A 16,397-nucleotide genomic window follows, 5' to 3' on the forward strand; every position below is an offset into this window, starting at 1 on the left:
CCCACATCCAGTCTGTGGCTCTGGCTTGGCGGTACCTCTAGAGTCCAACCACTTACCCCCTCCACGGCTCCAGCCACCACCTCCCGCCTAGAGTGGGACAACAGCCTTCCCTTGGGTGTCTCTGTCTCTGCCCGTATTCACACAGTGGCCAGGGGATCCTGTTATAACCTAAGATGCATCGTGTCCCTTCTCTGTTCAGAACGCTCCTGTGGTTTCAGTTCACTCAGGGTCAGGACCCAAGTCCTCACTGTGTCCTCACTACGAAATCTGACCCCATCACCTCCCTGACCTCATCTCCTACGAGCTTCCCCCTCACTCGCTCCACTCCAGCCACATCGGCCTCCTTGTTGATCTTTAAATGTGCCAGGTGCACCCCTGCCTCAGGGCCTTTGCACATGCTGCTACTTCTACATGGAGCTTTTTTCCCTCAGAGAGCTGAATGATTTATGCTTCCTAGCTAATCTATTTAATATTCCAGAGGTCCCTCCCCTGTCTACCCATCTCTCTTCCTGATGAACCCCTATCACCTAAAACAGTATCTGGTACCTAGTGAGTACATAATAAATTAAGTATTTGCTGAAGGAGTATATGAATGAACCAACGGATGAACGAATGAGTGAAAGCCTTACACCCAAACCTTACGCCTATAACAAACCGCAAATCCTCAGTGTCTGCCGGGGCCTCCTTGCTGCTGGGCACTGTGCTGACCACCGAGGACACATGGCCTAGCCCTCAGCCCTGTGGTCACAAAGGTAGCACACGCTGGAGCCCCACCCACAGACACGTTTTGTTCGACCCACACAGGATCCTAACGTAGGGAAAAACATTGCCTGCATGTGCGGATGAAGAATCAGAAACGCCGGCTGTGCTGGGCCCCCAGTGCACCCAGCAACAGTCACAGGGGCTGGGCAGATGCTGCCCTCTCAACAGGGGATGAGCCTTTGAGTCGGCCACAGTCCCCGCCCATCCCGGCCTCACTGAGGCCACCCAGCCGGCCCCAGGGACACTGGCTTGGATGACTTTTAGGGTCAGCTTGCAATGCCTGGTTTAAGGATTTTACTGCTGATCCCAGTAAGGATATAGATTTTTGTGTCAGAATAGAACAAATGTGGGTTGGAGGGCAAAAAAAAGATCTAGAAGCTTCCAGCATTCACACTGCGTGTGTCTGCTTGATGTTTCCAAAGTTCTTCTCTAAGGAGGTCCCTGGAGGTCCCTATGGGATTCTGAACATCCTTCCAGCTGTCTGCAAAGGCAGAGAAGGGGTGTGCTGACAGATGTGGCTGAGAAGGAAGGTGGGGGCCAGATCACAAAAGGCCTTGAGTGCCAAGCTAAGGAGTAGATTCCTGTCTTATTTATGTCACCCCTTCCAAAGATTCATGAGGCCACAGGTGGCTGGATGGTGGTTCCCTCGTGCTTGCTTCCTCCCTCAGGCTCTATGCTGAGTTACAACTCCTCACCTCCCCTCACAGATGAAGAAAATAAGGCTCAAGGCCACAGAATGACCAACCGGGGCCACACAGCAAGTCAGAGGTACTAAGATTAGAACCCGTCGAAAGAGATGTTTGCTGACAGCCAAGAACTGGAAAGGAGAGTTAAAAAAAAAAAAGAAGAAGAAGAAGAAAGAAGAACAGGAGCAGGCCAGAATGGATGGATTTGAATGAATTGTTTCACACTTTCTTTAACGTTCTATGGTTTCCTCAAAATCTGGTGAGAGAAAACTTTATTGATCAAATTCAAACCGACACCACCCAGGGCCACATTCAGACTTTGTGGGTCCTAGGCACTTTGGCCCGTTGGGCTCCTTCTAAAATAAAGAAGTTAAATTACATTAAAAATTATATTTTACAACTGTATCAGTTAAAGACAAATACATTAACATTAAATATTAAGATTTTTAATCACCTAGAAGTTTATCTTTTTCTTCTGATTTTTTTTTTTTTTGAGAGAGAGTGAGCAAGGGTGTGATGGCAGGGGAGGGGCAGAGAGACAGAGAGAGAGAGAGAGAGAATCCCAAGCAGGTTTTGCAACATCACCAGAGAGCCCAGCTCAGGGCTTGAACTCATGGACCGCCAGATCGTGAGCCAAAACCAAGAGTCGGCCGCTTAACCAAATGAGCCACCCAGGCACCCCAGTTCACCAATTCAAAGTACACAATTTAAAAGTTTTTAGGGGCACCTGGGTGGCTCAGTCAGTTAAGCCTCTGACTTCGGCTCAGGTCATGATCTCCCAGTTTGTGAGTCTGAGCCCCGTGTCGGGCTCTGTGCTGACAGCTCAGAGCCTGGATCCTGTTTCGGATTCAGTGTCTCCTCTCTCTGCCCCTCCCCTGCTCACACTCTGCCTCTCTCTTTCTCTCTCTCAAAAATAAATAAACATTTTCAAAAATTAAAAGTAAATAGGGGCTCCTGGGTGGATCAGTTGGTTAAGCGTCCGACTTCGGCTCAGGTCATGATCTCACGGTTCATGGGTTTGAGCCCCGCGTCGGGCTCTGTGCTGACAGCTCAGAGCCTGGAGCCCGTTTCGGATTCTGTGTCTCCCTCTCTCTCTGACCCCACCCCCCGCCCCCCGCTCACACTGTCTCTCTCTCTCTCTCTCTCAGAAATTAAAAAAAAATTAAAAGTAAATAAAAATAAAGTTTTTAAGTGTATTCCTAGTATATTCACAAGATTGTGTGACCATCACCACAATCAACTTTAGAACACATTCATCACCCCCAAAAAGAAATGCCGTACCTATTACCAGGCAATCCCCATTTCCCCTGATCCTTCCAGCACTGGGAGGAACCCTTATCAAAAATTAATTGACTGGGGTGCCTGGGTGGCTCAGTCAGCTAAGCGTCCAACTTTGGCTCAGGTCATGATCTCACGGCTCGTGGGTTCGAGCCCCACGTCGGGCTCTGTGCTGACAGCTCAGAGCCTGGAGCCTCTTTCGGATTCTGTGTCTCCCTCTCTCTCTGGCCCTCCCCCATTCATGCTCTGTCTCTGTGTCTCAAAAATAAATAAACTATTAAAAAAAGTAATTGGCTATAAATGGAAGGTTTATCTTGTTCTCTCAATTCTATTCCATTGATCTATGTGTCTATCCTTATTACTGGTACCACCCTGTTTTTGATTACTATAACTTTATGGTAAGTTTTGAAATTGAGTGAGCCCTCCAACTTTGCTTTTCATTTTTAAGATGATTTGGGCTATTCTGAATCTCTTGAATTTCCCTATGAATTTTAGAATCAACTTGTCAATTTCTGAAAAAAAAAAGAGCCCGTTGAAATTTAAACAGGGATGGCACTGAATCTGTCAATCAATGTGGGGAATATTGCCACCTTAATAACGTTAAGTCTTCCAATCCATGAAAATGGGATGTCCTTCTGTTTATTTAGATCTTCTTTAATTTCTTTCATAATGTTGTGTAGTTTGTTGAATATACATTTTGCACTTCTTTCGTTAGATTTATTCCTGAGAATTTTATTCTTTTTGGTGCTATTGTACATGGAATTGTTTTCTTAATTTCACTTTCAGATTGTTCACTTCTAGGATATAAAAATAAGACTAATTTTTGTGTATTGACCTTGTACCCTGCAATCTTGCTTCAGGTGCTTCTACATTCTAATAGTTTCTAGTGGATTCTTGGGATCTACTCTATACAAGATCATGCCATCCACAAATACAAATAGTTTTACTTCTTCTTTTCCGATCTCAGTGTCTTTTCTTTTTCTTGCCTAACTGCTTTGGCTAAAACCTCCAGCATGACGTTGAATAGAAGTAGCAAAAGCAAATAAATGCCCTTGTCTTGTTCCTGACCTTAGGGGGGGGACCATTCACTCTTGTTCCAGTAAGTATGATGTCTGCTGTAGGTTTTTCATAGAATCTTTGTCAGGTTGAGGATACTCCTCCTCTTCCTAGTTTCTTAGAATAACCTGCAATGATGTGGCTCTGAGAATCCCCAGTTAGAGACCAAGGCTCTGAGTTTTCAGTGACTTGCTCAAGGCAGGATGGAGCAAGACTCAGCCCCGGTCTATAGGCTCCAAACTCCATCCCCTAACATTTTTCCAGTGATCTAGTCCAATGTACTATGTCAGAATTTCCTAATGCAACTAGCCATTCCCACTGTGTGGAGATGTCAGACCCTGAAAGGAATCCCCTGAGAACATATCTTAGTGCAGACAGGGAAAATCCACCAGGGGCCAAATACAGTGGAGCTTACACTTCTGCTTCTGCTTCCATGGACAATACTGAACAGAAGACGTTTGAGCAGAGGTGGCCAGACTTGGCCCACACTGCCTATGCAGGGCAATGCTGAAGGTTAAGGAAAAATCATAGTAATGACGTAAGAAAGACTGGATCGTTCAATGGTCAATGGGTCTAATAGCTGAAATCCAAACACAGAAGGAAGTTTTTTCTCCGAACCCTTGGTCTCCATGATAAAAGTCAGCTAACCATTTGTGAGAAAGATATCAAACTCTACCATATTGCCTCATTGCTTTTAGAAGTAGCTTTTAAAACATCTTTGTCAATTATCATTAAGTTGGTATGTTTAACTAAGGGATTTAATTGGGGTATAAAACTAAAGATAAGTACACTTTATCTCTTCAGACTGAGGCTTGTCAATTAAACCATGGAGCTGTGGTGTGTTACTGCCACCTGATGGCAGTGTATCTTCTGTGAACTGGGGAACAAGAAAGCTGGGAAGGATTCTAGAGGTCATCCAATTTAAGTGGTTCTTAGCCCTGGGAAGCCCAAGTCCCACTCGTGGAGACCCTGCTTTAATTGATCAGTGAGCGCCTTAAACTTCAGTGGGGTTTTAAAAGTTCCCTGGGTGATTCCAACATGCAGCTAAGCTGAAATTTACACTCCAATCTGATTTGTAAAAATATCTATTTTCAAATTAGAAAAACAACAGTAAGTCATCTTAGTGATGACCCATGCTATCTCAATGGACACTCCTTCAAGCAACAGCTTGAGATAGGGCAGGATAGCAGAGCGGCCAAGAGCCTAGGTTCTGGGATCATCAGAGCTGGGTTCAAATCCTGACCCTGTCATTTCCTGCCACATGAGTCCCCAGTCTCTCTATGCCTTGATTTCCTTGACTGTTTAATGGGTACAGCGCCTGTAAGGGGGCTGTAAAGACTTGACATGGGCACAGAGCTTAGGCATCATGCCTAGAGTGGGTGCCTAGGAGATGATGGCTATCATCGTCGTCATCATCATCATCATCATCATCATCATCATCACACACGGCTCACACAGGGGCATGGCCTCTGCAGTCTAATGAAAGACCAGCCTGATGCACAACGCACCATCGTGGTGGGTGGAGGAGGGGAGTGGGGCTCAGAGCAGAGGCTCTAGAGCCAGACCAGCCCGGGTGCCACCTGGCTGCATCACTTACTTCACGTGTGACTCAACATTAAGCTCCCGGTGCCTCCGTTTCCCTACCTATAAAAAGTGGAAACCACCAATGCTACTGTTTCTATAGTGCTTATAACAGAGTAGATCGGAAAGGTTGGTGCCAGCCACCGGGTGGTACAGCTAGGACAGGTCAGTGGGCAGGAGTCCACACTGCCACATGGCAGCTGCAGGGCTGTACTATTTCCCCGTGGCTCTGTGTCCGGGGTGTGGCCCTGCACTGTCCGCTGTCTCCCCCAAGCTCATGGGCATTGTCTCATATGGGCCTCATCTTTGCTCCTTGAAGAGCGCTTTCTCCACCGCTACCTCCCATTCTATTCCCTTTGGCACCTGGTCAGCTGCTAAGAATCAAGAAGGTGAAAGAGAGCATCTCCTCCCCAGGAAGGAGAGTTCCCTGAAGACCCACTGTGCTCCCACAGGGCCCCCCGGAGGATAATGCTGCCCCACTGTGCAGAGGGGACAGAAAGAAAGAATTTGTGCAGGATGAGGGCAGAGCCAGCAGGCACCAGGGGAAATGTATTTTGGGGAATCGTATTTTGGGGGATCTATGCACTGCAGAACGTCCACAGCCCCCTAAGGAGATGTCAGATCCTTCCAGGAAACCAACCCAAGAGAGCTGGACATCAAAGTCAGGGGTCACAGGTGTAACAAAAATCTGCACCCTAGTTATGGGGCCAGGAAACCATCAGCAGTGGGGAGAAGAGGGGCAGGAGGAAACTAGCAGTTGCTCCCAATGGTTCTGAAAACTGCCCATGACCTAAGGGCGGGCCGGGAGTCTCAGTTATGTGGGCTCTGAATCTCTCCCTGAATCAGTCCCATTAGACTCGTGAAATAAAGTCATGGGAGATTCCCTGCTTGTATGAAGCAAGAGTGTATTTTCACACCCATTCATGCCTCAAAGGGGAACCTCCTGTATGGCGTCCTCATTGCTGCACCTTGCCCTGAGGCAGGTGGCCAACAGGTGAGACTTGGTACCCAGCCCCAATGCAAGGGTGGCCAACTCATGAGATCCCAATGGCCGGCAGTGACTGAGGCAAGCCAGTGGGTAACCTAGAGAGGGTGTGCCCTTTCAGAAGGGACCTCCTGGCCATCTGGACCAGTCGAGGCTCTGGCAGGAAATAGATGGCACCCCGAAGGACCCTCCCTGAAGACAGCTGAGTGAAAGGACTATTCACAGAAATGTGGATGGGGTGAGGGGCTAGAACTGTGGAGAGCATGCTCACTTCCCCCCACCCAGAGGGGCAGGCAAGGAAAGGGAGCCTCTGGAAGCTGAAGCCACGCAGGAGAAGTTGGCACTAGGAGCCCAGTCACACTGAAGCAAACATCTGGGCTGGGGCCCAAGAATCTGCATTTCTAACAAGTTCCCAAGAGCTGCTGATGTTGTTGGTGTAGGAACCGTGCTTGTTTGTTTGGTTTTTTTTAATTTTAATAGTTTATTTATTTTTGAGACAGAGCATGAACGGGGGAAGGGCAGAGAGAGGGGGAGACACAGAATCTGAAACAGGCTCCAGGCACTGAGTTGTCAGCACAGAACCTGATGTGGGGCTCGAACCCATGAACTGTGAGATTATGACCTGAGCTGAAGCCAGACACTTCACCAACTGAGCCACCCAGGTGCCCCAGGAACCGTGTTTTGAGAACCACTCTTTAGAGGAATAAAGTCACAGTCAAAGCTTCAACAGGGAGAGAGCAAGGCAGGAGAGAGGGGGAGATACCCCAACCTTTCTCTCTTTCCACTCTCTGATTTGCTACCAGCACTTCTCACTGGCCAGAACCAAGGAGAACCTAGAGTACACGGGGGTTCCGGCCATTCTGTCCACACAAGGCATTCTCCCCCCGCACAGAGGGGTCAGAGGACAGACGTCTGCAATCACTTATCACAATCACTATCTGAAATGATCTTGTGGATGCATTTGATTGTTTACTGTCTGTGTCCTCTACGGGACTTATGTGGACTTCTCTGCTGTGGGTGTTTTCACATGCAGATACATGCGGACTGTGGGCTTGACCACATTCTAGGCCAGGCTGGAGGCTACATGCCCTGAGATAGTGCCCTGAGATAATGCACTAAGGCAAAATTTTTTCTACCTCTCTCTCTTCCTTACCCCCCTTCCTCTTTCTCCCCACCCCCATCTCTCTGAATCTTAGGAATCCAAATCACATCGAGCAGTGATTTAAGGATGTGTTTGAATTAATTTTGATCCCTAAAAACATTCTTCTCTTAGATTCCCAATATCAGTGCTCTGTATTCACGCAGTTGTATTCAACCAACATTGACAGGGCGCTGATGTGCCAGGTGGCACTGGGGAGTACAGTAGGGAATCAACAGAAAAACCTCCACCCTTGTGAACCTTCTGCTCTTATACTAAAATGCATACATCTGTCATTCAAAATCCTTGCACTCAAGAAGGGCATTCCCTAACTCTTCCAAATAACGTCCAGGCAGAACCTCTGCACCGATCAGAAGCTCTGTGACCACGTCTCATTCACTGCTGTGTCCTCGAAGCCTGGGACAGTAACAGGTGCTCCCGATATGACTGTGGATAAATGAATAAGTGAAGAGCATTTCATAAGCATTCTTGCCTTTAGCAAGAATTACAGCAAATGGAGGATTCCAGTCTGCAGAATCCTACAGGGGTGGTGGCAAAGGTGAGCCCGGAAACTGAGCACTGGAGTGTCCTGGGCCAATCTAAGACGAAAGAGGCAAACAGAGAGAAGGCATCTTCACTACTGAGGGAAGAGGAGGCTCCCTGTTGGACAGCCATACCAGCGTCACACCCGCCATGATGCAGGGATAGTGACAGCTGAGAATCACGCGGATGTGACCCTGCCCCCCCCACCCTCCTTTTCTGCTGCTTGGTGCCCAAGGGCTCTGATTTACATCCTTACTTTTTCCCACCTCTCAATCTTAACATCTTCTCTCCTTCCATTTCTCCACGTCTGAGCCATCTGGGATCTAGCTCAAGGCCCACCCTATACCCCAGCCAAGAAGCCTGCCTTGCTCACTGACCACCTGCCCCATCCCAAAGACAAGTGTCCCTGCTCTGAATTTCCAGCATTTTATTACAATAGCTCTCAATGTACTGTCTCGCTCTGCCTCACACACAGCGTGGGGCTGCTCTTCTGGGGCTGTAAATGGCAGGTCTCCCCACCAGCAGGTAGAAGCTAGAGTGTGTCATGGTGCCCAAGATCCAGGACCTAATGGCCCCAGGAGAGCCCAGAGTAAGCCCTGTGCTAACAACTCGACACAGATCACAACTGAATGAGGCCAGTACCCATCCCCGTTTTATAGATAGGAAAATGAAGCTCACATAGGCAAAGCAGCCTACCCAAGGTTACACAGCCAGGAAGTGTCAGAATCAAGATGGGGGTTCAGGTATGTGTGTTTCCAAAGCTCTTTCCACCATGCAAGGGACGGACTTGTCCAGAAGCCAGGCAGAGACCCAGGACATTCCACAGCCAGACGAGATTTTCAGGCTCAGGCAAATCAACATTGTCCCAGAAATGTCCTTAAAAAGGACATTTAAATTTTTTTAGTTTAAAACTTGAAATATTTAAGGTATTTTAAAAATATTTTATTATGAAGGCAAATCCCAACTTTTACAGAAACAGAGAGCTTAGTGCAAGGAGCCCCGTGTCCCCACCCACAGCTTGGAAACTCACTCGTCGTCCAGTCTTGTCTCTCTGTGTCCATAGCCCCCACCCCATGGGGTTCCCTTAAAGCAAATCCCAGAAGTTGTGTCTAAATGGATTTTTGAAGGGTTTGCTCCCTTGCTCAGGAAAGACAGATGAAAGGTCATTTCTTCCTAGACTCTGTGACATCACCTTATGGGGTTGGTGGCTTCCTGCACTGCGGGTATAAGATGTAACCCAAGGGGCCCTGCCCTGCCCTGGCCGCTGGCTGCTTCTGACCCAGTGTCTGCAGAGACCTGGCTGAGCTAAGGACAGAGAGGAGGGGCCTCAAAAGCTGCCCTCGACTCAGCGGCTTGAGCTCACCAGCAGGCACATCGATCCCATGCTAACCAGAGCACCTGGCACGCGGCCACCGCAGAAACGAGGTTTCCAGGAATCCACCTTGGACGCCACCGGCTGGGTCACAGCTGCCTCCACTCTGGCTCACCGCTGGCGCCTGCTGCCAGGAATCCAACCCAAGGTCCCTCCTCTGGGCCCCATCTACTTGAGAACAAAGCTGGTGTGCGGGCAGGGACCATCAGAGCCCAGCGCCCCAGGGGACATGGAGGCCAGCAGGGTGAAAATGCCTGGGCCCTGAACCCGTGCAGATGGGAGTTCAAATCCCAGCTTTGCCATCTGCGAGCTGTGGGTCTGTATGTGTGTGTGTGTGTGTGTGTGTGTGTGTGGAGGGGGAGGTGATAGGTTTTATTGGTTTGGTTGGGTTTCTGTTTGTTTGTTTGTTTGTTTGTCTTAGCCAGTAAAGGATGATCATTCCCACCTAATGGGATTGCTTGAGGGCCGAACGAGTAATGGGTATAAAACAAGACATTTCCAATGAAGACGTAAGCCAGGCAGCATCTGCAGAAGGACCAGCTTGATATGCTGACATCCACACCCTGCGGTCACTCATCACAGATTTTAAGCCTCCCTCCTTGATAAGGGTGCTCTTGGGGAACCTGGGTGGCTCAGCTGGCTAAGCATCTGACTTCGGTTCAAGTCTGATCTCACTGTTTGTGGGTTCGAGCCCCGCGTCGGGCTCTGTGCCGACAGCTCAGAGCCTGGAGCCTGCTTCGGATTCTGTGTCTCCCCTTCTATCTGCCCCTTCCCTGCTCATGCTCTGTCTCTCTCTGTTTCTCAATAATAAATAAATGTTTTAAAACAACTTTTTTTTAAAAAAAAGATGTGAGCTCAAATCCCTCTGCCTCTTCTTAGCTATGTGACCTCAGAGAGTGACTTGACATCACCTTTCTGACTCTTCTCCTCACCTGCCAAACGGAAGCCATCAGACAGCTGCCTTCTAGGCTTGCAAAAATGAGGATGGAAACAAGAGAGGGCGCGAAACGCCCGTCCTGTGCTTGCCCTGGAGACGAGAGCTATTTTTGATTCTTGATTCCTTCCCTGGATCCTAGGTTGGAGACACATTGCACTCTTCCCAAGGAGAGCCGGGAAGTCTTCCCGAGCCAGAAGCAGGAGGCTGTGATGCTTCAACGTCAGCCTCAGCAGGTGGAGGAAAGCTGGCAAGGGCACAGGCAGAATCCAGGGACAGGGCCAGAAGCAGATGCCCACGGCTGGCAGAAGGTACGTGGGGCGCTGAGGGTCGGCCAAGTTGCCCTTGGCATGAACACGCAGGCGTCCAGGTCTGGCTGGCAGCGGAAGATGGGCAGCAAGTGCGATGGCACTCGGGAGGCCAGTGTCCTTGGCTGGGTCCCCGGATCCTGGGTCTGAGGATCGTGACTTAACTCCACACCCCACCAGATGGTGTTATTGAGGTTTCTGTGGAGCGCAGGGTGCGGAGTGGCATCAGAGGACCCATGGAGACATGGCGAGGGACCGGCGAGAGAGAGGCAGTCACATAAAGCCGGCCAACAAATATTTGCTAACATATAATATGCATGGACTTTGCGCCCGGCCCAGAGGCCTTTACAAACTTCCATCTCCATTTCACTGATGGAGAAACTGAGGCACAGGAAGACCGAGCGACTTGTCTAAGTTCACACGGCCAGTGGGGGAGCCAGGATTCAGACTGAGACAGCTCGGCAGAGCCTCTCCATCTGACCACGACCACTTTTTCTTAGCAGAAAAAGCACGTTCTAGAAAGCTCCATTCTTCCCCAAGGAGGTCCCAGAGGCCCTTGGAAGAGGACTCCACGAGGGGTAGGAGAAATCAGCAGCCTCCAGGAAGTGACCAACCACTTCTTAAGGTGCCCGGCAGACTGGACCCAAACAGGGCTGGTTCTGAGTTTGGTTCTGAGACCCGGGATCCGTGGAGTTCTACTGCTTGGCAGATGTGTGGTCACTTTCCTCTACAGTTGACGCCTTCCACTGGAGAGGAGAGTCGAGAAGAACTGGTCCCGGCCCCCCCCAACCGCGGCCGGGGAGAGATCATTTTTATGGTTTGGCAAGGGCAAAAGTTCACGCACCTTCTCTGGCTGGATTCAAGGAATTCAGCTCCAGATCAGAGACTGAAGAGAAATGCCGGCAGATCGTGTGCAAAGCTTCTCCTCGCGCTCTCTAGGCTGGCAGCGGGGTCTTGGCAAGCGCTTGCTCAGAATTCTCCAGAGCCCTCTGCCAGTTCAACTGACAGGGCAGCAGATGGTACACACTTATCTGCTGATGATATTTTGATTTATTTATCTCTTACAGATGGTGCCATGCCTTGATTTCTGGCAGGAACCCAAACTGTGGGTCAACTTTCTGGGGATAATCATTTCTTGAAGTGGATAAAATACTGGAGGCTAAAACCCTGGCCCTGGCATCATGACCTCATCCTCACAGCCTCCAGATGTAAACCTTGCTTGGGCTCTTCAGGCACTGCGGGCAAACCGTAGGGGAAAAAATTGTTCTAAAGACTTCTACAGCTGGAATAATGTAAATGCTTATTTTAAATCAATGCCACAGTGGCTAAAGGTCAGAGTTCTGCATTCACAGAATCCTGAGGTGAAGTCCCAGCTCTGTGACCCAATGCAGTCTCCCTGGGTCTTAGTTTCCTCATCTGTAAAATGGGTATAATTGTCATCTTTACAGCGTAAAGAGTGACAGAAACAGCTAGCTGTTCACCAAAAAATTGTGCTACTCCTTCTGTAGTGTGGGGTTACTGCTAGGAAGCAGCCACCCAGCCAGACATGATATTTCCCAGCACCCCCTGCATCCTGCTGGGTTCTTGTGACTGGTTCTGTCGGTAAAGTGTGAGTGGCATATGGCCCTTCCTGGAGAGGGCTTTAAGAAGTGGATGTGCCTGGGAAGCCTGCATGGCTCAGTCGGTTAAGCTTCCAGCTTCAGCTCAGGTCAGATCTCACAGTTCATGGGTTCAAGCCCCACGTCGGGCTCTGTGCTGCCAGCTCAGAGCCTGGAGCCTGCTTCGGATTCTGTGTCTCCTTCTCTCTCTGCCCCTCTCCCACTTGCGCTCTGTCTCTGTCTCTCAAAAAACTGAATAAACATTAAAAATAATTTTAAAAGAAGTGGATGTGCCCGCAGCAAAGGAAACCATCAACAAAACAAAAAGGCAACTGACAGGATGGGAGAATATATTTGCAAATGACACTGGATAAAGGGTTAGTATCCAAAATCTATAAAGAACTTACCAAACTCAATACCTGAAACACAAATACTCCAGCGAAGAAATGGGCAGAAGACATGAACAGACACTTCTCCAAAGAAGACATACAGATAGCCAACACACACATGAAAAGATGCTCAACATTACTCATCATCAGGGAAATGCAAATCAAAACCACACTGAGCTACCACCTCACGCCGGTCAGAGTGGCTAAAATTAGCAACTCAGGAAACACCAGATGCTGGCGAGGATGCAGAGAAAGGGGAACCCTCTTGCACTGCTGGTGGGAATGCAAACCGGTGCAGCCGCTCTGGAAAGCAGTGTGGAGATGCCTCAAAAAACTAAAATTAGAACTACCCTATGACCCAGCAATTGCACTATTAGAAATTTATCCAAAGGATACAGAAATGCTGATTCAAAGGGGGCACATGCACCCCAATGTTTATAGCAGCACTTTCAACAATAGTCAAATTATGGAAAGAGCCCAAATGTCCATCAACTGATGAATGGATTAAGAAGATGTGTTTATATATACAATGGAATACTATTTGGTGACGAAAAAGAATGAAATCTTGCCATTTGCAACAACATGGATGGAACCAGAGTGCATTATTGCTGAGCAAAATTAGTCAGAGAAAGAAAGATATCACATGATTTCACTCATCTGTGGAATCTGAGAAACTTAACAGATGATCGGAGAGGAAGGGAAGGAAAAATAAGATAAAAACAGAGAGGGAGGCAAACCATAAGAGACTCTTAAATACAGAGAATAAACTTAGGGTTGATGGGGTTGGGGAAAATGGGTGATGGGCATTGAGGAGGGCCCTTGTCGAGATGAGCACTAGGTGTTGTATGTAAGCGATGAATCACTGGATTCTACTCCTGAAGCCAAGACTACACGGTATGTTAACTAACCTGAGAATTTAAAAAAAAAAAAGAAAAGTGGATGTCTTTCCTCTGCCACCAGATGCAGAAGGGTCCAAGACCCTAGAACATGCTGGAGTCACGATATGAAAATTTCCTGGTCCCCGAATCACTGTGGAGGAGAGCCGTCACCCACCAGAACCACCCGTATTAAAATGTTACATGAGCAAACAATAAATTGCTACCATGCTGACCCACAGACATTTCTGCCTTTATTTGTTACAGTGGCTATGGTTGCCTTTCACATAGTTGGGGACCTGATGGGCCCACACGTGTGAGGTGCTGGTGCATGACAAGCACTCAGTAAGTGTTCACAAGTCACAATTCTCATCGTCATCTTTCAAGGGAGCTTGATAAATTAAGGAGATCGTGATTTTTTTTATGCCATCCCATCTGTTGGATTTGGTTAAAGCAAATCTGCTTTTCCTAATACCTCAGTCTTATTACTGCTCCCCCTTTTTTTTTTACCACCAGGAATCCATGAGCTGTCCTGTCTCACTCCCCAAAATCATGCTGGGAAAGAGAAATTGAAAAGCACACAGTGGCTGACACAGAGATTATGGCCCACAGTCATCTCGGCCCAGTGCTTCCTCTCTGCCCTCCGCACGGAACTACCCACCTCAGCCGGAGATGGGTCCCGTCATAAGGGACGTAAGATGAGGGAGACCATAGTTTCCAGACGTAGAAACAAAGGCCCAGGGAGGGCTCATGTGTTGCCCAAGTTCTGTCATGAGTCGGATATCGAGCTAAAGCTGGGACCCGAGTCCTCTGCCTTCCCATCCAGAAGGCAAGGGAGGACAAGAAGCTCTCCAGCCCCGGTTACAGAAAAATAACAAAAGCAAACACTCAGTGAGCACTTACTAGGTGCCAGGCACTGTTCTCAGTCTCCAGAAGTACCTACTTATCTACTTCTCAAAACCACATAAAGGAGCTGCTATTATTGTTCCCATTTATCAGATGAAGAAACTGAGGACCTGGGAGGTTCAGCAGCTTACCCCTTTGAAGGCACAAAGATAACACGTGGTGGATGCACGTACAGAGGGAGCGGCACTAAATCCACTTGGGCCTAAGGAGCGGGTATCTGTCCACTACAGCCAACGAAGAGTCCAGCCATAGAGAAGGCCCCTCCGAGGTAGCACTAAACTTCCCCATGGGGAAAGAATGTAAGAAAGGCTTGGACCACCATGTGGAGATGTTGCCAAGAGCTTTAAGCAGCCTGGAGTGGGTGGTGTATCAGACGGGGCCAGTGTTTCTTCACATGTCCCATGAATGGCTCGTGACGGGGGGTGGGGGTGTGGAATGACACTGAATCACATTATGGGGAACGATTTCCCTTCCCGCTTCCCTTCCAACACTTTAGATTGTTCCCAGGAGAAAATTTCAGTTTTCTGCTAGCTTGTCCTTAACATTGCTCTAATACTTGCTCATCTTCCATTTTATTTTTTATTAAAAATTTTTTATGGTTTATTTATTTTTGAGAGAGAGAGAGACTGAGCACAAGACCGGGAGGGGCAGAGAGAGAGAGAGACACAGAATCCGAAGCAGGCTCCAGGCCCTGAGCAGTCAGCACAGAGCCCAAGGTGGGGCTCGAACCCACGAACTGTGAGATCGTGACCTGAGCCGAAGCCAGATGCTTAACCGACTGAGCCACCCAGGCACCACACTAATCTTCCATTTTAAAGAGAGAAAAGGTAGGCCTCCTGGGTGGCTCAGTTGGTTAAGTATCCAACTCTTGATTTCAGCTTAGGTCATGATCTCACAGTTTGTGGGTTCAAGCCCCACGTCAAGCTCTGTGCTGATAGCCCAGATCCTGCTTGGGATTCTCTCTCCGTCTCTCTCTGCCCCTGCCTCTCTCTCTGAAAATAAATAAATAAACTTTAAAAGAGGGAGAGAGAGAGAGAAGGCAAACGTACCCAGCTAAAATTTGATAGCATTGCATTGTTTTATGCATGCACACGTATATACATTTCTTCTATTTTTGGCAAGTCGTGCAGGTTTTCTATTTCCAATTGTAACATAAAGTTTCCCTTTTAAATTCATTTATGTAAGGAAGATGTGAGCCAATATAGAGCAAGAAAAGAAAATCATAGTGGAACAAGGGGATTTGGCTAAGAACAAATTCACAAAGGTGATATGAGAAAAGCTAAAAAGTGGGGAACACTGGCATCAAAGAATCCTGCGGGGACCAGACCACCCCAGAAGAGCTGGCACTCAACTCATCCTCAGGAGGAAGAGAAGACACACAGGCACCGTTTTCAGGCTTTAGGAAGATAAATAACCAGGGAGCTGCCTGACACCCTCAGCCATGAAGCCCTTGGAAAGCAGAGTACCAACAGGCCATTCTCAAACAGGCTGGATGACATTGAAACCAGTTCACCCAGGGAAGAGTCAAAATTAGCTCGAGAATGGAGAATTCATAGTAAAAACATCAAAGTGAGTAAGAAATCTATGGAAACATATGACCAAAAGAAAACACTGGGAGGTACTGTGGCTATAACACCCTGACATGAACGTGAACTTCATATAAGCATCAGGGGCACCTGGGTGTGGCTCCATCAGCTAAGTGTCCAATTCTTGATCTCAGCTCAGGTCTTGATCTCAGGGTTATGAGTTGGAGCCCCGAGTTGGGCTCCACCCTGCGCATGAAGCTTACTTTAAAAAAAAAAAAAAAGTCATATAAACATCAGAAGTCAGAAGGTCAGGGGCGCCTGGGTGGCTCAGTCAGTTGAGCGACCGGCTTCGGCTCAGGTGATGATCTTGCGGTTCTGATATCGAGCCCCGCGTCGGGCTCTGTGCTGACAGCTCAGAGCCTGGAGCCTACTTCCAATCCTGTGTCTCCCTCTCTCTCTG

General features: G+C 48.3%; 1 protein-coding gene across 3 annotated transcripts in view; it reads right to left on the reverse strand.

The window, feature by feature from the left end:
• Window positions 1-16,397, reverse strand: part of GSG1L (GSG1 like) — a 204,653-nt gene that overhangs the window by 131,479 nt on the left and 56,777 nt on the right. The gene's annotated exons all lie outside the window — the stretch shown is intronic.

Source organism: Hyaena hyaena, unplaced genomic scaffold, assembly GCF_003009895.1.
Source record: "Hyaena hyaena isolate Hyena2069 unplaced genomic scaffold, ASM300989v1 scaffold_306, whole genome shotgun sequence".
Lineage (NCBI taxonomy): Eukaryota > Metazoa > Chordata > Mammalia > Carnivora > Hyaenidae > Hyaena > Hyaena hyaena.